Source organism: Anabrus simplex, chromosome 5 (assembly GCF_040414725.1).
Source record: "Anabrus simplex isolate iqAnaSimp1 chromosome 5, ASM4041472v1, whole genome shotgun sequence".
Lineage (NCBI taxonomy): Eukaryota > Metazoa > Arthropoda > Insecta > Orthoptera > Tettigoniidae > Anabrus > Anabrus simplex.
The window spans coordinates 88,522,616-88,546,495 of NC_090269.1; positions in this window are offsets into that span (position 1 = coordinate 88,522,616).

The following is a 23,880-nucleotide window of genomic DNA, read 5'->3' on the forward strand; positions in this document are numbered from 1 at the left end:
TGAACAAAGCGGAGGTGGGACAGGTTTTTCTCCGGGTACTCCGGTTTTCCCTGTCATCTTTCATTCCAGCAACACTCTCCATTCTCATTTCATAGCATCTATGAGTCATTAATAAATCACTTTAGGAGTGGCACCCCCATCGTATTAATAGCCTATATCTGCTTCATTCATTCCATCCCTGACCCAGTCAATGACTGGAAAACAGGTTGTAGGTTTTCATTTTCATTTTCACGGGCAGTACCAACTGAGTTTATGTGCATCCATCCTCCAACCCCGAGGAAACGCCTGTGCCCATCCCTCTCCACGTCCTTTCAGTTTTGAAGTTCCCGAAAATTTCCAGAAAAAAAATACAGTTGTCTTTACGTCGCACCGACACAGATAAGTCTTATGGTGACGATGGGCAGGAAAGGGCTAGGAGTGGGAAGAAAGTGATTATGATGCTTGTTGTTTAAATGGGCCTAACATCAAGGCCATCGGCCCCTAATGGTACGAAATAAAATAATAAAACGTTCAAATTAATCCACTGACCAAAATAAAATAAAAAATGTCATGAAGAATGAATGGATGGACATGAACCTAACAAAAACAAAAAAACAGTGGATCAGGCTCAAAAAAAGATCGTAAATAATGGTATTACTGACCAAGGGACCACTCATAAAGCACAATGATGCTTGATGACTAAAGGGGTGCAAAATCCATGTCTAAGGCCCTTCAGAATGGTACATGTCGCGAGTAAAGTAGAACCATGGTATTTGTCATTTTGGGGTACTGATCTAAAGTAGCGAAGACTCACGGTGTTCCACATAAGATGGTACTACTCACAAGTATTGCACTTCGTACAGGTAACACAGACCTATGGTGTTTCTCACACAATGGCGCCACTCATAGTCAACGCAAACCGATGAGTTTCCTCACCTAGGTGTAATAGTCACGGGTGCCGATCCCACGGGCCCCGTGGTGTTCCTCACATGGTGGGTGCTAATCACAGGCAACGCAGCTCAAGGTGTCGTTCATATAGTGGTACAACACTCAGGCTACGCCCAGACCCGCGGTGTTGCTCACATGGGTACGACGCACGGGTACTGGAAAACCCCCAGGCCAGGCTCTATACTGCTACTAATCACAAACCTATTTCGTACCTAAAAAGTGGTACTGCTCGCAAGTACAGGCGACCCATGGTGTTCCCCGCGTGATGGTACGAATCAAAAGTAGATTCATGGTTCTAATTCAATCATCCCTTGGTCGCCCCTTTTAGTCGCCTCTCACGACAGGCAGAGGATACCGCGGGTGTATTCTACTTGTGCGTCCCCCACCCGCAGGGGGTAGTGTGTTTGGTCCTCGAGAGGTATTTTATTTCCCTCAAGTCCGCCGGCAAGCCGGTTAGGACCCCCCTATCCGCCACCTGGGACGCGCCACGTGGGAGTATCACCTCTCCCCCTGCTACGACAGCGTAGTAGGTTCGTGAAAATCGGTACTGCATGTCAAGTCGGGAAATAGGTTGCAACAATCTAGGCCATTAATTTTGTGCACACTGAGAGAAATGGAAGTTTAAGGGAAGGCCTAAAATGTAATTCTCAAATATTTATGTATCATATCGATAAATACTACATAATTAAAGTAATATAGTAATATATTTCCGGTCATTATTATCTTATACATTTTTTTTGCTAGTTGTTTTACGTCGCACCGACACAGATAGGTCTTATAGCGACGATGGGACAGGAAAGGGCTAGGAGTGGGAAGGAAGCGGCCGTGGCCTTAACTAAGATACAGCCCCAGCATTTGCCGGGTGTGGAAATGAGAAACCACGATAAACCATCTTTAGGGCTGCCGACAGTGGGGTTCGAACCCACTTCTCCCGGATGCAAGCTCACAGTTCCGCGCCCCTAACCGCCCGGTTAGAGAGACTTCGACTATACAAACAACTGACCTGGACGAAAAAATAAAGTATCATCGAAAATAATTTTCATCTAGTAGGCCTACAGACATTTGAAAATATCCTGTTTGTTCGGGGCGTCGACCTAGAAAGATCTTTTGCCCCTACGTGCACCCTATGTGAGGAAGCTGCGAGTATTTTGTAAATGGCGGAAATGTAAAGTGTTGAATGTGATGAAAAGTAACGTTAAGGACGATACAAACACCCAGTCGCCAGGCCAGGGATATTAATCATTTACAATTAAAAAACCCCTGACCCGGCCGGGAATCAAACCTGGAGCCGCTGGGTGACGGCGGACGCGTTGCCCCCTACACCACGGGGCCGGACAAGTATTCACATACTCATCTTTATAGAAGTTCCGAGATCTGTATACAACTTTCCGAGCTGGCTGTTTGAATGAAGGGGGAAAGCATCTGATTAGACTAACGTTCCTATTTTCAGTTTCATAACTGCCTAACATGGAACAACTAACCTTCACCTGTAGCATAGCAGAGGAACATCGTCGTGATTACTTGTAGGATATTCATTCAGGTATTGAAGTAATTACTTGTATGGCCTTTCTCGTCTTTCCAGATGTATTACGAACAGACAGGGATTTGTACGTAGATGAAAGGAACAGAGCGAAACAAATAGTTGTTGAATTCAAAAAGAAGTCATGGGAAGATTTTGGTAATAACCTGGAAAGGCTAGGTCAAGCAGCATGAAAAACCTTTCTGGACAGTAATAAAGAATCTTAGGAAGAGAGGGAAAAAGGAAATGAACAGTGTTTTGAGTAATTCAGGTGAACTCATAATAGATCCCAGGGAATCGCTGGAGAGGTGGAGGGAATATTTTGAACATCTTCTCAATGTAAAAGGAAATCATCCTGGTGGTGTTGCAAACAGCCAAGCTCATGGGGAGGAGGAAAATTATGTCGGTGAAAATATGCTTGAGGAACTGGAAAGGATGGTAAATAACTCCATTGTCATAAGGCAGCGGGAATAGATGAAATTAGACCTGAAATGGTGAAGTATAGTGGGAAGGCAGGGATGAAAAGGCTTCATAGAGTAGTAAAATTAGCGTGGAGTGTTGGTAAGGTACCTTCAGATTGGACAAAAGCAGTAATTGCACCTATCTATAAGCAAGGGAACAGGAAGGATTGCAACAACTATCGAGGTATCTCACTGATAAGTGTACCAGGCAAAGTATTCTCTGTCAACTTGGAAGGAAGGGTGCGATCAGTCGTTGAGAGGATGTTGGATGAAAACCAGTGTGGTTTCAGACCACAGAGAGGCTGTCAGGATCAGATTTTCAGTATGCGCCAGATAATTGAAAAATGCTGCTAGAGGTATAGGCAGTTGTGTTTATGTTTCGTAGATCTAGAGAAAGCATATGACAGGGTACCGAGGGAAAACATGTTCACTATACTGGGGGACTATGGAATTAAAGGTAGACTATTAAAATCAATCAAAGGCATTTTTGTTTACAATTGGGCTTCAGTGAGAATTGACGTTAGAATGAGTTCCTGGTTCAGGATACTTACAGGGATTAGACAAAGCTGTAATCTTTCACCTTTGCTGTTCGTAGTTTACATGGATCATCTGCTGACAGGTATAAAATGGCAGGGAGGGATTCAGTTAGGTGGAAATGTAGTAAGCAGTTTGGCCTATGCTGACGACTTGGTCTTAATGGCAGATTGTGCCGAAAGCCTGCAGTCTAATATCCTGGAACTTGAAAATAGGTGCAATGAGTACGGTATGAAAATTAGCCTCTCAGTAGGTAAGAAATTCAACAGAATTGAATGTCAGATAGACATAGAACAAGTCAATAATTTCAAGTATTTAGGTTGTGTGTTTTCCCAGGATGGTAATATAGCAAGTGAGATTGAATCAAAATATAGTAAAGCTAATGCAGTGAGCTCGCAGTTCCGATCAACAGTATTCTGTAAAAAGGAGGTCAGCTCCCAGACGGAACTATCTTTACATCGGTCTGTTTTCAGACCAACTTTGCTTTACGGGAGCGAAAGCTGGGTGGACTCTGGATATCTTATTCATAAGTTAGAAGTAATAGACATGGAAGTAGCAAGAATGATTCCTGGTACAAACAGGTGGGAACAATGGCAGGAGGGTATTCGGAATGAGGAGATGAAGGCTAATTTAGGAATGAACTCGATGGATGGAGCTGTATGCATAAACCGGCTTCGGTGGTAGGGTCATGTGAGGCGAATGGAGGAGGATAGGTTACCTAGGAGAATAATGAACTCTGCTATGGAGGGTAAGAGAAGTAGAGGGAGACCAAGATGACGATGGTTAGACTCGGTTTCTAAAGATTTAAAGATAAGAGGTATAAAACTAAATGAGGCCACAACACTAGTTGCAAATCGAGGATTGTGGCGACGTTTGGTAAATTCACAGAGGCTTGCAGACTGAACGTTGAAAGGCATAACAGTCTATAATGATAATGTATGTATGTATGTATGTATGTACGTATGTATGTATGTATGTAGGTATGTATGTATGTATGTATGTATGTATGTATGTATGTATGATGGTTTTGCAGCTCTGAAGATCGTATTATGAAGCCGCACCTGTCATAAAGGGATGGGCATTATACTATTCGTCAGCTAACCGTTAAAATCAATAAACGAACACCTCAAACAGTATGCAACCAAGTGACATGTAGAAGAAAATGACCTCCTTCACTTCATATCTTCGTATGCAATTACAATTATCTTTGCTCGCCTCAAGAAATCACCTGTTTGCTGTGAGATTGCATCCGGGAGAAGATGGGTTCGAATCCCACCATCAGCAGCCCGGAAAGTGGTATTCCGTGGTTTCCCATTTTCATACCAGACTAATGGTGGGGCTGAATTTTAATTAAATTCCAGCCCCTTCTCATCCTTGCGTCAAAGGAATCCTTCGATATGTTGGTGCGAAGTTAAAACAATAGCAAATAAAAACAGAAATCTGCTTCCCCGGAATTTCGTTCATCCCGTCGCCTCGGTGCATGGAAACGCAGGACGGCCAGGATAGGGATGAGAGAGAGGAAATGCGCATTGTACGGTTGGGGAGGCCAGGAAGGGCAGTTCGTACTTCACAGCAAGATGGCGTGATTCCCAGCTTGTGGTCCGCAGACCCTGGGGACCGTTGGAACGACAAAAGTGATCCACGAAAAGTTATCATATTCTCTTCTGACATAACTATATCTTATAACTGGGGATCTTCTGAAAATTTACGTCACAAAATTAGCGGTATCAAATTTGTGTCGCGATATTGGCTAGCAACCGTGCAGGCTGTGATGTGAAGGATTGACGGATGGTCATGACTATCAAAAAAGGGCGTTAGAGCACAGATGGTCGATGTGATCTTGCAAGCTGCGATGGGAAGGATTGATGGATGGCTATGACTATCAAAGAGCGGCGTTAGAGAACACATGTTGGATGTGATCTTGCAGGCTGTGGTGTGAAGTATTGATGGATGGCTATGGCTATCACAAAGGGGCGTTAGAGCACAGATGGTCAATGTGATCTTGCAGGCTGTGATGTGAAGTATTGAAAGACATATTTAGGATTATTTAATTTTCCCAAAGGAAAACATGACAACATTTTACGTAAATACGTCTTTTTCATCTGAAAATTTGCGTCATGACATTTGTGACACAACATCTGTGACACGATGCTATCTAACAACCGTGCAAGCTGCGGTAGTAGTGGTGGTGATTATTGTTTTTAGAGGAAGTACAACTAGGCAATCATCCTCTAATAACACTAGTCTTTCCCGTTTTTACTCCAGGCAAATGCGGGAGCTGTACCTTAATTAAGGCCATGATCGCTTTCTTCCCACTCTTAGCCCTTTCCTATCACACCGTCGCCATTAAGACCTATGTGTGTGTCGGTGCGACGTAAATCCAATTGCAAAAAATTGAAAATAAAAAATAACACTAATCAGAGGGAAAATATTGAAAGGGCCCTATACCTCGAAAAACCAAGGTATCCGCCAAAGAAAGACAAGGGCCTCGAAGGGCGTGAAAGATTCTCTAGGCCACCATTCCTAATACCGTCGGGGTCGGAAAAGAACTCAGCTGAAGGTACCGTGGTCACCAACCTACGCTTTCATGTTAAGAGCTCATTGGGCCACTTTCAGTCGCCTCTTACGACAGGCAGGGGATACTGTGAGTTTTACTTTACCGCAGCCACCCACAAGGGGATGCAAGCTGCGATGCGAAGTATTACTAACAAAATAATAAATCTTAAATGTTAGATGGCTTCCGGTAAAGAGCAGTGCCGCTCTGCATCCCTCCCCAAAAGAAGCAAGGTTTCATTTCATGCCCCATCTAACCCCTACTTTCTCTTTGATTTGAATTATCAGTTTTCATGTTCCTTGTGTCGTTGTAAACAAGTTGTCCTGTAGTGTACTGTGGTTAAATCTAGTTTCTTCTGATGATTTTCCAAGTTAGTGTCAGTGGGGATCGTCCGACTCCTAGGCTGAATGGTCAGCATGGTGGCCTGTTCCGAGCTTCTGGATCGTGGTATAATTGGAATAGCAGCTCTCATCATTTCAGCGGAAGTAGTGGTGGTGATTACTGTTTTTAGACGAAGTTAATCTATGCAACCATCCTCTATACAGCCGCTCGGATAAGTATGCGTCCGTCTGTCCTTTTCATACACTGAACACCGAAACTGTATTACAAAGCTTAAGGTACGTTCTGAATCAAATACGCAGTGGATATCCAATATATACTTTTTTTTTTTGCTAAGGGCTTTACGTCGCATCGACACAGATAGGTCTTATGGCGACGATGGGATAGGAAAGGCCTAGGAGTTGGAAGGAAGCGGCCGTGGCCTTAATTAAGGTACAGCCCCAGCATTTGCCTGGTGTGAAAATGGAAAACCACGGAAAACCATCTTCAGGGCTGCCGATAGTGGGACTCGAACCTACTATCTCCCGGATGCAAGCTTACAGCCGCGCGCCTCTACGCGCACGGCCAAATTGCCCGGTCCAATATATACGTACAATCATAACAGCTGAATATACTCTCTTGCACGACAATACTTTTTAATAAAACTAGTAAGTGTAGTTGGGCTAGAAAAAGGCAATTCAAAAGTACTCGTTCGCATTGTGCACTGTCCTGTATAACGATCACAGCATTGAGGAAGTCAGTCACATCACCAAGATCAATCAGTCAGTGAAACGGACAGTGTCAGTGAATCAACATCTAGTGCATGCCCCGAATACAATGGGTAAAATAAGGAAACGAATTGTTGTTGAAAACGAACGAATTATCCAACTCCATAAAATTGGTGATTCTCAAAGAGTAATTGCTGAGAAAACAGGAACACCGAAAACTACAGTCGCAAGCATCATTCCGTGATATGAAACCATTGCAACTTTTTTTTTTTTTTTTTGCTAGGGGCTTTACGTCGCACCGTCACAGATAGATCTTATGGCGACGATGGGATAGGAAAGGCCTAGGAGTTGGAAGGAAGCGGCCGTGGCCTTAAGTAAGGTACAGCCCCAGCATTTACCTGGTGTGAAAATGGGAAACCACGGAAAACATTTTCAGGGCTGCCGATAGTGGGATTCGAACCTACTATCTCCCGGATGCAAGCTCACAGCCGCGTGCCTCTACGCGCACGGCCCCATTGCAACTGTACTAAAAAGAATAAGAACTGGGTGGCCAATGAAGCTGACAGCACGAGAAGAATTGTACGCACCGTCCAGCAAAATGCCCATGTGTCTGGACCCATGTACAAATCTACACTGGAAAGAACATGAGCACAAACACCGTATAATGTGTGTTACACAGAGCTGGTTTCCAGGGCCATACAAGACGGAAGAAGCCCCTGGATGCGTGACGTGAACCGTAAGAAGAGTTTGGCGTTCGCTAAAGAGTACGTTAGGAAACCACTGGCCTTTTGGAAATGCTTATCGTTTACTGAGCAGAGAAAATTCTGTTTACATCATGATTGCTCCGGAAAGCGACGTATATGGAGAAAGAAGAACACCGAGCTCCAAAATCAAAGACTGCAGCCAACCGTAAAATATGGAGAAGATTCCATTATGATATGGGGATGTATTTCGGCGGCTGGGGTAGGTAACTGCCATATAATACCTGAACGGATCGATAGTATTCTGTATTTGAATATTTTAAAGCAGGGCCTCTCAGGGTGCATGCGCGTGGTGCATGCACTGTGCACGGTGCAAAAGACGACTTGGCTTGGTTGACCAGAGTGCATACCCCCCACTCCTCGATTTGGAGCAATAGCGCTAACTCTCTCTTTCCTCACGCCTGTCTCGCTCGCTCCGCCTGTCTCCCTCTCCCCCACTTGCGCCCTAGCGCTCCAAATCTGGGCTGAGTTGAGCCGACTATAGCCGAGTAGAGCCGAGCATAGCCGAGTAGCCCAGAGACGAAGCGTTGATCCGAGCCATACCGAGCGGCACCGAGCGGCACCGATGCACAGTGCACGGAGCTCTTGCGCCTCGCTCTGCACGCGTGAGATTTTGGGCGTTTGAGAGGCCCTGTTTTAAAGAAACGCAGCACCCAGCGCAGCAAAATAAGGTCTTGATAGTGGGTACTTCTTCCAGCAAGATAATGACCCTAAGCACACTGCTCGTGCTGTTAGGGAATGGCTTCTCTATAATACACTTCATGTGTTGCAGAAACCACTCCAGTCCCCAGACTTAAAGGAAATAGAGCATTTATGGACGAAATCAAAATGTAAACTGAGCAAGCGTATTATAAATAAAGAAGCTCTAAGGCAATATTTCATGGAAGTGACAGAAAACCTGGTGACATCCATGCCAAAACGTCTTCAAGTCGTGATGGATTCCAAAGGACGTCCGACGCACTGCTGGTACTTAGGAAATAACTATACATTCTTCGAGTTCTTATTGTACTTTTGCAACGTGACTTTTCTTCAAACAGTGCGATTGTTTTTCATTTTTTCCACATTCCAGTGCTTAGAGTGCTATACATTATGTACTAATATGTTCAGATGACAAATAAAACCTACTATTATTTCTTTATAATTAACTTATTTATGATATCGGTGCTATTGGCTGTTGTTCTCACATGACGTACGTGGACGAATACTTATGCGAGCAGCTGTTTACACTAACCACAGAGTAAATATGGAAGGGATCAAATACTTCGAAATATTAAGATATCGGCCGAAGAAGGACAAGGGCTCTAATCCCATCGGGCTGGAAAAGAACGAGAGTTGACCAAGGGAGGCCGGATAGAATGGATGAAAGTGAGGAGCCTGGCAGAATTAAGTGGAAGCAATGCCAGCTAAGGATCAGACCCCGTGGTCGCCAGCCCACGTTACCAAGTTAAGAGCCCATGACTCCCCTTTCAGTCGCCTCTTACGACAGTCAGGGGATACCGTGGATGTTGTTCTACCACCCCCACCCACAGGGAGATCACCGGAAAGTGTGCTCGACATTCTGAAAGTGTCCGCTCCCTTTCAAGGTCAGCGTTGCCGTCATGTTGTGTCGAAAAGGATTTATCAGCCTAAATTATGCATGTGTTTTACACTGGTGAGTAATTGACTTAGAGATAGCTACTGATTTTGTGAAGTGGACGTAAATGTCAAGTGGGGTAACTTTCTCTCGTTCAGTGAATGTATAGGTTGAGTTGCATAAATAGTAGGCGTTGTAACAAGTCGTGCCACAAAATACCGCCCCATATACGTATGCAAATTTCATAGCGAACTGTCGTGGAGGCAAGAGGAAACTTTATACTTATCTACATTCTACGTAAGCGGTTCCCAAACTTTCCAGCTTTCCAGTACACGGACCCATTGAAAAAGTTAAATTTCACGCACTCTTGAGGTTTGAAATAAAACAATCAGGAAATATCTTACAAACTCTCGTATTCTCATTCAAATGTATTTAATCTAAAGGAAAAAATATAACATCAATGACGTCCAACATAGTTTAATGTGAACAATGAAACTGGTTTTGTATAATTGGGCTCTGCAAAGTTGGATTTAATGTCTGATAATTTCATTATTCACTCTCAAATTCAAGTTTACTTCTTAACTTTGATTCTAAATGCACGAGGAAGGAGAGGAATTGTGGAACACAGTCATGCACTTCAAAGATTTTACTGAGAATTCAGGATAGTTAGACAAGATATAAAAAAGGCAGCTACTTGTACTTGTTCCGGCAAAGAACCATCTTTTTTTCGCGTAAGAAAGCGGTTAGTGGATAGCCCATCAGCAAATGGATTCCTAACCCATATGTACCTTTATTCCGCCACCGGGAAATACTCCCTAATCTTCAAGTACATCAGTTACAAATGTGACTTACCTAGTGGCGGTATAGGTAGGGGGATAGCAATTTATAACATTAAAAAAAAATATTCAGGCGGCAAGACAGAGAGAGCACAGTAGAGAAGATCGCACAGTGTAAGAGGGGTAGCATGGGTAGTAGAGTAAAAGCAGAGTGCAACGTACAACGAGAGTACAGAACGCACATGAAAGCGACCCGAGAAATGCTAGTTGCTTTGCGTCGCACCGACACAGATAGGTCTTATGGCGACGATGGGACAGGAAAGGGCTAGGAGTGGGAAGGAAGCGGCCGTGGCCTTAATTAAAGTACAGCCCCAGCATTTGCCTGGTGTGAAAATGGGAAACCACGGAAAACCATCTTCAGGGCTGCCGATAGTGGGGTTCGAACCTACTATCTCCCGAATACTGGATACTGGCCGCAATTAAGCGACTGCAGCTATCGAGCTCGGTACCCGAGAAATGACCCATGGGTTTTGGGATAAGGGAAAGTGGGTATCAGAAAAAACTTTCACACTAAACCTACCAAGACATTCAATTTGCAATACTTATATTCTCAAATTAAATTCCCCTGTGAGTGGGGACGGTAAATAAAACCCTGCCTGTCGTAAGAGGCGACTAGAGAGAGTCCCATGGAATCTGAATTTACGAGCTGAGTCTTGGCATTGCTTCCACTTACTTGTGTCAGGCTCCTCACCTTAATCTATCCGATCCGACCTCCCTTCGTCAGCTCTTGTTCTTTTCCCACCCCCACGGTATTACGTATGGAGGCCTAGGGAGTCTTTCATTTCCACGCCCTTTGTGGTCCTTTTTCGTTATTAGATACCGGGTGAGTTGGCCGTGCAGTTAGGGGTGCGCGGCTTTCAACTTGCATGCGGGAGATAGTGGGTTCGAATCCCACTGTCGGCAGCCCTGAAGATGGTTTTCCGTTGTTTCCCATTTTCACACCAGGCAAATTCTGGGGGCTGTGCCTTAATTAAGGCCACGGCCACTTACTCGCCACTCCCAGGCCTTTCCTATCCCATCGTCGCCATAAGACCTGTCTGTGTCCGTGCGACGTAAAGTCACTAGTAAAAAACCTTTCTTTAGACGATACCCTCATTTGTAAAGTGTCGGATCCCTTCCATTTTTCTCTCTGGTTACTGTTATATAGAGGATGTTTGCCTAGTTCTACTTCCTCTTGAAGCAATAATCACCACCACCACCATCACCACCACCACCACCACCACCTCTCAACTGGTAATGAAGAAAGCAACCAGGCCTACTAACAATATAAATATCAGAAGTTCATACAACGATTAAACTTTCGAGCGGCCAGCGTGGAACGTACATAAGAAACTACTTAGAAAACAAGCAGGAGAAAGCAAGGTGCCATAAAATTATGCTGTACATTGCACTAATAAATAGGCCTACGTTGACAGAGTATTACAATCTCAAACTGCGCGAGAATACAGTTTTGAACACTCAAGGGACCGCTAACAAACAGCAATGCCCAAAACAGTAACATAATACGCATAAGAAGTTGAAGATTAGAACCACATAGTTCCATGAACACTTTTAAACAAGCACTGAAGATTTTAAGTACCTGAATGTGAATGAGCCACTTATTTATGGTAATACCCACACAATTTTAAGATCTTCAGGAAAGCGAATCTAACAATTCATAAACAATTTGACAGTACCAGAGTAAAGCCGAGTGTTAGAAAATTGTTTCCAAATTTTTGTCCATGAATATCCAAAGCCAGTTTCCAGTCATTTGACCGGTTCAGGAATGGAATGAATGAAGTCCTCATCTAGCGGTGAGGATAGGAATTGTGCCGCTTGCCGAAGCCTGTCGCACTTTTCCGGGGCAATTATTAATAAATGACAGATGAAATGAAATGGTATTGGAGACTATTGCTGGAGTGAAATATGACAGAGAAAACCGGAGTACCCGAAAAAAACCTGCCCGCCTCCGCTTTTTTCCAGCACAAATCCCACATGGAGTGACCAGGATTTGAACCACGGAACCCAGCGGTGAGAGGCCGGTGCGCTTCCGCTTGAGCCACGAAGGCTGTATTTTTGTCCATATTTCACTAATATCAAAGAATTACAACACAATGATTTGAAGTTTATTTAGAAAGGACCACATTAATGTAAAAGACAGGATTAATTTTCAAATCTTGTCATTGCTTAAAGTACAAACAAACAACGATCATGTTCTGCTCTAAGCGAAAGAGGAAGAATAATTTTAAGTTCTGTCCAACGTAATGTTGGTATACCTTGTCTATTCGAGATTGCAAGCCGACGGTAGTCTCCTCATCCTGTGGTGGACCCAAGGGAGTGTTCAATTCAGGACGTAAACAGCCTGTGTTATATGGAGAAAAGGCGAGGCGTGACTTAATACGTCCTGTTCAATAACATTACGCATGCAGGTCAAGAATGACACTAATTATGAAGATGTGCATGACGGCAGTAGGTGGTGAATTCACTGGCAGGCGAAGCAAGGAAATAGCAGGGAAGATATTTCGCCAGCAGTAGCGTTGCAGATGTTACATAGTGCAAGTCCGAGCGTAAACCAGGTGATGAGACACAGGCAGGTGAGAATTTTCCAAATGATTTTGGCAAAAAGTCCATTCCCGAGCTGAACAAGTCGAAAGGAAAGCTAATGTAAACGATCGTTTTACATAATACCGTAGAGGGTCTTCTCTGGAATATTTTTCCTGGTTTCTGGACGCTATCCTTTTTCTTTAATTTGCTTTACGTAGCACCAACACAGATAGGTCTTATGGCGACAATGAGATAGGAAAGGCCTAGGAGTGGAAAGGAAGCGGCCGTAGCCTTAATTAAGGTACAGCCCCAGCATCTGCCTGGTGTGAAAATGGGAAACCACGGAAAACCATCTTCAGGGCTGCCGACAGTGGGGTTCGAACCCATTATCTCCCGGATGCAAGCTCACAGCTTCGTGCCAGAATTGATTCGCTTGAAAATTTCAGTCTAATCTCTGAATTCACATGTCATACTTTATTAATCTATCGGTTTTGTCTAGAATATAAACACTGAGAAAACTAGTGTATATTTTGTATTCTCTTAAGGGCGTCAGCGGACCTTTGAAATAATGCTACGAAGCCCCCAGTGGTCTGCAGACCCCATTTTGGAAACTTTTGTTTCAATCAGGTTCAGCGTGAAATCCCTGGTTCAACTCAGAACATTAATCTCAAACGAATATGAAGTTCTCCGACTTTCGAAGAAAGCAGATATCAGTCGAAAAGATGAAGGGGTCATGACTAGTAAGGAACTGAACGTCTTACTCGGGATCGCTAACCTAATACCGAGGAGGACAAAAGAGAGAAAAATAAGGAATACGAGATTGGAAAGGTGACAGAACTTGAAGCAAGCAAGTGGAAACAATTACAGAATCAACTTGGATCTCATGGTCTCCATTCTATGTGCACAAGTTGTAAACCCTTTTGTTGTTCACCATATCATTTCACCAGAGGATGTATCTCTTAGACAACATACTTGCATTTACTTATACTGTACAGCCACATATCGTCTTATGCTAACAAGATCGCGCAAGGGTAGCATAAAGAGGTGCAGGCAAGCTGCTACAAGCATTAGCTTGTTTCTGTAAATAAGGCTCCATTGTAGCATGGCAATGAGAGACTTGTGTAGCGCAAACTAGCACAGATGGACAGCATTCATGCAGTCTTGTATAGAGTACAAAATTGGTTGGCTCGTAACGAGTGAACTGTTGTGTAAGACGGCACTCAAATTTAATTGTGATGGTGATTACTGTTTTCAGAGAAAGCACAGCTGGGCAACTATTCCCCGCCATCACTCATCATTATCATCATCAGCAGACACTTTTCTCATCTCTGAGCGTGTGACACTATTAACTACTTTTCTCCATACTGGATAGTTTTCAGCCCTTCTTAATGTTTGATGAGGAGGCAAACTAGTAAGCTCGTTAATTTGGACAATCCAATCGTACGCTGCTCTTCCCAGTGGTCTTGTACCTTCCACCTCCCCTTGTACGATGAATTTCTCATGAATTTGTCTACTTCTTCTGGTGATATGCCCAAACTGAAGAAAGGTGCTTGGAGATGCTGAGTTGCTCAATGATGTACATACTGGTTCTGTCCACAGCACACGCAGTATTCTGTATCAACATCACACCGCTAACGCACCTATGCGTTGCTTGTCTCATGTCTTTAGGGCCCATGTTTCATAACCATATACCAAGACTGAGGAAATAAAAGCTTTAACAAGGTGGATCATTGTATTATTTGTTATTGTTCTTCCAAATCCTGGTCAGTTTCTTCACAGCAACTTTCCCTAAGTTTAACCGTCTTATTTCTCCCTCACAACTTCCCGTATTGCAGATAGTAGATCCAAGATGGGCAAATTCGTGTAATGTATCCAGTCCTTTTAATCTACCAGTAACACTTATTCTTCTGATACTTTTCCAACACCGATGGGGTCGCGATTTGCGAACTGTATTGCACTTGCAGACGCAGCCCGGCTGTACGGATGGATGCCTATCCTGACGCCGATCGTGTGTGGAGAGAAGTATTCGCTATTGCGTGTTTCTGTGGTAGTTGGTGTGATACGCTGCGTTGTATGAATATGGATAGGAGAGTGTTTTGATAAGAAAACATTCAGTTCCCGAGCCATAGGAATGAATCATTATCAGTTGAAATATCCAGCCTCACAACTAAAGGGACCCGACACCCTCTGAACCGAAACCCAGTACTCTATCCACTCAGCCAAGGAGCCGGAGCATATACCATTAATCGGAGGAAAATTAGAGGAGGTCTAACCCGTCAATGAATGAGGACATTGGCAAGAGAAAGGGAAAGCAGCGAAGGTTGTCAAATGAAAGTAATAATAATAATAATAATAATAATAATAATAATACTTGCTTTACGTCCCACTGACTACCTTTACGGTTTTCGGAAACGCCGAGGTGTCGGAATTTTGTCCCTCAGGAGTTCTTTTACGTGCCAGTAAATCTACCGACACGAGACTGACATATTTGAGCATTTTCAAATATCGCCGGACTGAGCCAGGATCGAACCTGCCAAGTTGGGGTCAGAAGGCCAGCGCCTCAACCGTCTGAGCCACTCAGCCCGGCTGAAATGAAAGTCTACCTAGGCCTCACAATACTAATACCGTCGTGCTGCTGCGCGGCATTCGTTATAAATTGTTCATATAACTCGTCTTGATATGCTTTCGTAGTCGAATTGTTTTGCATGTCCTTTCGAAGAGTTTTATGGACATTTAACACTGGTACATAATAACGGACCGAGCTCGATAGCTGCAGTCGCTTAAGTGCGGTCAGTATCCAGTATTCGGGAGATAGTAGGTTCGAATCCCATTGTCGGCAGCCCTGAAGATGGTTTTCCGTGGTTTCCCATTTTCACACCAGGCAAATGCTGGGGCTGTACCTTAATTAAGGCCACGGCCGCTTCCTTCCCACTCCTAGCTCTTTCCTGTCCCATCGTCGCCATAAGACCTATCTGTGTTGGTGCGACGTAAAGCCAATAGCATAATAACCGATTCATTCGTAATGTTAATAACACTTCTTTCCATACTGTATTCACTGTCATTCGACCATTCGGGAGTATCTGCATCTTAATATTTTCAAACGAACTCAGGTAAATAGACACTCACTCTTTCTAGAAGCTGGGGAAGGTCAGAGAATCAAATAATATATTGCACAGAATAATATTCTTCCATGATCAGAGGAAGTGTATACTCTCTGGCTTGAGAGATAGTTTGTAATAAATCATGGCTGCATGCAATGACATTAATAAGGATGAAAGTCACATATGTCAGAACCTATATATTAAAAGAGATTACTAAAAACAGCTTTGGCAAATCCACCCGTCCGTTCTACTGGACCGATCTGCTTCATTTTTGTTTCATTCCCTTCGGAATTACCTGCCGGTGATCATGAGACATTGATAAGTCTCTAAGTTCAGCCAACTTTGAGTAACCTTAAAATCAAATCATTAAATGATCACTCCAATGCAGATGAAGGCTTACGCTAACCCGCAACACATTATCTATTCAGCAGGTGCTAAGCGAGTAAGGCTTGTTTCACACCTACCCGGCTGCCGGGTGACCGGTGTCGGGTACACGGTTGTCAGGGCAAGAAGTGTACGAGACGTTTCACACTTGCCCGGTAAAGGTAGTTGCCTTATAAACGGCACCTGGCTGCCGTGCTATTGTAGTAGGAAGCCGGCAGCCACCACTGTACAGGCCGGCTGCCGGGTGAACAAAACCAGATTGGGAGGGTAGTGGTGGCTGTGAGTCAGTGGACGTTTACACATCTAGCCACCACGGCAGTGTCTACAGTCTTCTCGAGTGTTGTGTTTCCTTGATTTTACACTCTATAGTGCATTACGTACTCGTTCTTATGGCCGAAATTGACACAGAAAGTTTGCACACTCATCCTAAAATCGTTGAAAAATTTGTTGCTGTCATTTTTTAAGTCTTTAAAAAGTATAAAGAATGCCCCAACCTCGTCTCTTCTCATATTGACTGGATGCACCCTTAGCAGTCTATTTTTTCTCCTCTTCTTCAAACGCCTATACAAGAACATAAACGCTAGTAATTTATTGCGATTCATTCCAACCCGCGATGTGTACACAACTGCTGCCGTGTTCTTGCCGGGTATATGTGAAAAGGATCCCCATTCCTGCCGGAGCCGGCTACTGGTTACCCGGCAGCCGTGTAGGTGTGAAACAAGCCTAACCCTTCCATTAATATTCTGACATGTGATTTTCATCCTTACTTACTATCTGTCATACTTCCTCTGATCACGGAAGAATACTATTCCCTGCTAGATATTATTTAATTCTCTAAACTTTCCCAGCTTCCTAATATATTCAACAGATGGCAGAGCGTTCTTAACCCTAGAATGGTAACTAGAAAATTTAACGCTTATTGGTAACTGTACGCTTCCAAGGCGTAGACGGCGCAAACAACGTCTGTACTGTCTCCTATGTTTCTTTTCTCCAACGTTCTTCGTGTTAACTACATCACTAAGTATAGAGGTTAATTCAATTATATTTTCTTTCTGAAACTTGAATTGCGTGTACGTCTATGAGGCGTATTGTTACCATTCTAGGGTTAATAACTTACATGCTAATGAGAGAAAAAAGTCTAGGTACAAACAGACACCATCATGACATACACCTTAAAATTTATTCGGGAACACCTATCGAAGGACAACTTAGCTACTCTAGAAAGACTGAAGGCCATGTATCTTAAAAATGTTCTCTGACTAGCAAAAAACGCCTGGGCAACCTTAAATCCTCTGGGCGAGGATCCAGAAGCCGACTCTGCACCACTCCCAGACACTCGTCCTCTGTACTCAGACGATCTTCGCCACCGTTCGGCGCTGTGGGACCCTCTCTCAGACACCAGGGGTCTGGTAAAGGGATGGGAAGATTGGAATGGATCGACAGGGAAAAGGTAAGACGGCGGCCGTGGACTTAAGTTAGGTACCATCCCAGCATTTGATTGGAGGAGAAGTGGGAGATTACGTACAACTACTTACAGGATGGGTGAAGTGGAAATTTAACCCACCCTCTAATAAGCTGACCTACCGAGGCTGAGTGGACCCCGTTCAAGCTGTCGTACCAGTTTTTACATTTCGTGGCAGAGCCGAAAATCGAAGCCGGGCTTCCGGCCACAAAGACGCAGACGAGTATAATTATTAATGCAACAATTACTATTGCACTATATACGCTGCTAATGAACGAGTAGATTTCGAAACAAAAATAAATAAATAAAACAATGCAGCATGAGTAGGCTTTATTGCATATGTAGTTAATGGGAGGTGCAAAGCGACACATATTTTAAATAACTAGCTTGGAAAGGGGACTCTAAGTAGTGGTAGACAAAAGCACTAAATCAAAACAAGACTTTATTGAAAATAAGTAGGCTTAACTCTTCCCTGAGCTGCTCATTGAAAACAGAGCTACGATATATTTGCGTACCCCTAGTGGTACGCGTACTACACTTTGAAAACCACTGCTCTAGAATATAACTCACTTACAACATAAGTAACTACTGAAATATGCATGTGCAGACAGGTTCCCAATAGTCGTCATTACGTCACTATACAGGCAAACAAATGAAGAACAAGGTAATTGCTATCAGCTTGCATTCGGGAAAATAGTAGGTTCGAACCTTACGGACGGCAGCTCTGAAGGTGATTTCCCGTGGCTTCCCATTTTCACACCAGACTGTGCCTTAATTAAGGCCATGGTCGCTTCCTTCCCACTTCTAGCCCTTTTCTATTGCCTTTTCTGTGCCGGTGCGAGGCAAAACAAATTATTTAAAAAACTCTCGGAACCAGAAGGTGCTATAACATGTCAGTGTCCGGCACCATAGCTAAATGGTTAGCGTGATAGCCTTTGGTTACAGGGGCCCCGGGTTCGATTCCTGGCAGGGTCGGGAATTTTAACCATCATTGGTTAATTTCGCTTGCAGCAGGCTGGGTCTATGTGTCTTCATCATCACTTCATCGTCATCACGATGCGCAGGTCGCCTACGGGGGTCAAATGAAAAGACCTGCACCTGGCGGGCCGACCTTGTCTTTGACACTCCGGGCAGTAAAGGCTATACGCCATTTCATTTCATGATAGTCTACCCCGAGGCCACAGACACGCATATATTAACAGACGCTATAAGCGATATCTCACACCGTTATATCAAAACTGGCTGCAAAACGAATGTTTCACTAACATCGCCAACACATTTCACTCATTTAAAACCAAGTAAATTAAGACATCCCCGAAATAAGGATGTAACTAACAAATCAGTCATTTTTCAGGAGAGGGGACAATTATTTTGGGGGTTTATTTCATGGGATCACTTCATCGTCAGTTGAAGCAGTTGCAGTTGCATATGCAAGTGTACAAATGAGTTATCTATTAAAAGCAATATCTTATTGGTATAACGTAAGGTTTGTAAAATATAATGTATGAATTAATTGGAAGTAAAAAAAAGGGCAAAGTTATCTCCGTGCAGGCCATGAAGGCACTGGGAGTGGCGGAAGGTAAAGGCTTCCACTATTCGTAACCTCGGCACTTGATGGGGTAGGGTGGTTAGCTCTACGCCCAGCCGCCTTTGCCCCCAGGAATTAACCTGGTACTCATTTTTGGTGTAGTCTGAGTGAAACTCAGGGTCATATGCACCTCCGGAAGTGGAAATCTCATTTCTTAAATTTTACGACTTAATGACGGAGATTCGAACCCACGTCCTTCCGGGCGAACCGAGTACGCCTTTACCGCCTCGGTCAGGCATCCCCTATTAATTAGAAGTGATAATGAAAAGAATCTGCAAGCATCCATGTCTTACGGTTGTAAAACAGAAGAGAAATCCTGTACATACACTTGGAACGAACATGATAGCAAATAATATTAGTGTCATAATAAAAATAACAACAATAACAATCTCAAGAAAATATTTAAAAATATAGATGCAATTTCATCTATGGCCATTATTATTATTCTTCTTCTTGTTTTCGAATAGGTCTACTATGGACCACGTTAAGTATCATTCATTTACGGTTCTTCCTCTTTCGATCGGCCCAGTACTTCTTCATCCTTTCGGAGTGGGCTTCTTTACGTTCTCGTGACCAGTTGTTGCCGGTCCGTTTTTTGCTACTTTGATCTTTGAATCCCTTAATTTTGTTGATGATTTTTCTGTATTCCTGTCTGTTGTATACTGCCTGCTGTGATATATTATTTTCCTCCATATCCTCCTTGACCCCTTTAAGCCAGCTAGTTTGTGTCTTCCTGTTCTCCATGTATTCCAGAATTCGCTTGGCTGTTCTCTCTGGTGGCATTCTTTTAATGTGTCCGAAGAAGCAGAGTCTTCTCTTCTTGAAGGATGTTGTGATTTTTTCGGTCCTTTTGTATAGTTCCTCATTTGGTCGCAGTCTAAATTCTTGACCCACTTTCCTGGGCCCTAGTATCTTCCTCAAGATCTTCCTTTCTGTCTTTTCAATGTTTTCTAGTAAGCCCTTCCTGTTCAGTGGAATACATTCGATCGCATATAGACTTTCTGGTTTGATGACAGTGTTGTAATGTCTGATTTTTGCAGTGAATGAAACTGATTTTTTATTGTAGACATTTCGACATAACTGGTACGCTGCTTCCATCTTTCTTGCCCTTTCCTGTAATGCTATTCTTGGTAGTCCTGTTGGGGTTATCCATTCCCCTAGATATTTAACTTCTGTACTCTTTTAATTGTTCCATATTTGGTGACAATATTTTGTGTCGGATCCTTTTTGTCCTGAATCATTAGTTCCGTCTTTTCGAAGGATATCTGAAGTCCCGTCTTTACAGCAGTCTCTTGAAGTGTTTCAATTTGTACCTTGGCTGTTTCAGTGTCTTCTGCCAGTATTGCCATATCATCTGCGAATGCTAGACAGTCAATTTTGACTCCAGATCTTCCCAGTGATATTCCATTTTTCACCCCTAATTCCATCAGTCTCTTCCTCCACTCTCTGACCACTTTTTCAAGTATAACATTAAACAGAAGTGGTGACATCCCGTCCCCTTGTCGGACACCTGTTTCGATCTTGAATGGTTTTGACAACATACCCATAAACTTAACCTGTGATGTAGTGTCAGTGATGGTTTCTTTGATTAAATTTCTAGTTTTTTTATCTATCCCAAACTCTTCTAACGTGCTTATCAAGGTTGCTCTGTCGACTGAATCATAGGCTTTCTTAAAATCCACAAATATAATCACTAGATTTTTGGCTGTGAGTGCACGTAGTTGTATTATGGAGATTAGGTTGAAAATTTGCTCGCTGCATGATCTCCCTTTCCGGAATCCTGCCTGGTATTCACCAAGTTCTTTTTCTATTATCCCTTCAGTCATGTTATTATTATTATTATTATTATTATTATTATTATTATTATTATTATTATTATTATTATTTGCTAGTTGCTTTACGCCGCACCGACTCAGATAGATCTTATGGCAACGATGGGACAGGATAGGGCTAGGAGTGGGAAGGAATCAGCCGTGGATACTGGCCGCAATTAAGCGACTGCAGCTATCGAGCTCGGTGGCCATTATTTAAATGATCTATTACACCTGGTGATGATCCAACACCATCACTGTCAATCATCTGACCGATGTTGCATCCTTACACCACTGAGGACACAGATCTATCCGTTTCAATACCTTGGATGTAATATACTGTACCTAAATGTTTAAATTATCCGTGGGTAACTAGCCTATTTTGCAGATGCGCATAATCATTTACGGATGCGGATAACCATTCGCAGATGCGGATGCGGATATTATTTTGTTTATCCGCGCAGGGCTCTATCTATATGTAGGCTAACTTTACAGTCATCACATGCATTATTAAGACAATGATTTTACAATTTTATGCCACATGTATTATAATATACATGTTTTATAGGCCTAGCTACCAACACAGTATTTATAACCTCTTCAATAAATGTGATTTGTAGGCCTATATTACGTATAAATCTAAATTTTGAAGTCTTACGTCAGGTAGTCAGAATATGAATATAACAAATACTTATAAGCATATACAGGATGAAGCGAAATTCGCGCACTCGGGCGTCGCAGCGCGACTCCTCATATGCCAGCAATAAAAAAATATATCTCTCTCAAAGTTCGTCTTGCGGGTATATCCGGGAGAAAAAGGACATTGAAGAGTGGCAATCTGGCAACACTGTAACCACATGTAGGGTAACTAGCTCTGTCAGCACATATTAGTCGTGCTGTACAGTTGGTGTAGTGGATAGAGCTTTGGGTTAGCATGCAGGAGGTCGAGGGTTTCGATCCTGGTTTGAGGCGTATGTTTTTTTATTTCGTAAATGTAGTCCAGGTGGTATGGTACCTGGCTTCTTAATCGTCAACAGCGATTGCAGCGGGTCCTCTAGAAACCATTTGCACTTACATACTACGATCCTAGATATGCACAAACATTCGTTTTCATTGGCCAGCTTTGAAAGACGCCCTTTCCACGTCGTGGGCGTGAATTTATTCGCACTTTTTCATTTACTAGATGCGTTACAACGTGTTCAGCGTTACTAAATTTTGTAAATTTAGGATACATGTGACCTAAGAAACGGTGCCTTACTGTATTATAGTATGTAATGTCCGATGGAAATTAGCAAATAAAAAAGTGCGCCTCAACCCAGGATCGAACCCTCGACCTCCTGCATGCTAACCCAAATTTGTGTCCACTGCACCAACTGAACAGCACAACTAGTATGTGCCGTTACCACCGATAGAGATCGGTGGTCACGTATGTGCTGATAGAGGTAGTTACCCTACATGTGGTTACAGTGTTGCCAAATTGCCACTCTTCAACGTTCTTTTTCTGCCGGATATACTCGCAGGACGAACTTTTGTGTGAGACATTTTTTTATTGCTGGCATACGAGGTGTCGCACTGCGACGCCCGAGTGCGCGAATTTCGCTTCATCCTGTATACACACAGCATAAGCAAAATAAATGACATCTTAAAACATTGTACTAGTCTATTCTTTATTGACCGGGTGAGTTGGCCGTGCGCGTAGAGGCGCGCGGCTGTGAGGTTGCATCCGGGAGATAGTAGGTTCGAATCCCACTATCGGCAGCCCTGAAGATGGTTTTCCGTGGTTTCCCATTTTCACACCAGGCAAATGCTGGGGCTGTACCTTAATTAAGGCCACGGCCGCTTCCTTCCAACTCCTTGGCCTTTCCTATCCTATCGTCGCCATAAGACCTATCTGTGTCGGTGCGACGTAAAGCCCCTAGCAAAAAAATATTATTTATTGAAACAATACTAATATCACTCACCTTCATCTATCAGCTGGTTGAGTACATGGCTAAAACATGTCGGCTGGACTGGACTTAGCCACACTGTACTGTCACTGTAGTGGTGATAAAGTGCATGCGCCATCTGTTAGTGATGACTACCAACTACTGACTTAATTGAAGAATGAAGTAGATAAAGTTAAAAAAAAACAGAGATGAAAAGTGCAAAGACTGAACAAGAGAACGTGAAAGTAAAAAAAAAACAACAACATGGAAATCGAAGGGGAACTGGGCATGAGTTTAGAATTAACTCACGAGAATTTGATACCGCCGCGGAGCTAATTAAGCTACAATCAAAAGAAATAGCACTGTGCTTAGAAAACATTGAAAAACTGAAAGAGGAGAACCTTCAACTTAAAACTCAGATGTAATATTGCAGATGGACGCCTTAGACCGGTATGGTAGGAGGTACTCCATCGAAATTCATAGAATTCCTGAAACGAAAACATAAGACACACTGGAAGTAGTGAAGGTGTTAGGTCGATCATTGGACATTGAAGTGAACAACGATCCTTCAGGCAACATAAAGCTTAGCAAGCGGGAAGAGGACCAGTACGCGTATAACCTAAAAACACTTGAAGACGTTAGTAAGTTAAACTAAAATGACATATCTTTCAAACTCATAATGGATTCTAATATAATTTCTATTTATTATCAGAATGTGAGAGGACTCAATATCAAACTAAGGGAATTTTACTTAAATAGTACCGATTCAGAAAATAATGTATTGTTAATTTCCGAAACATGGTTTAGTAGTGACGTCAGCAATAGTGAACTCTCTGAAAATAGGTATAATTTATATCTTAGAGATAGAATGGGTA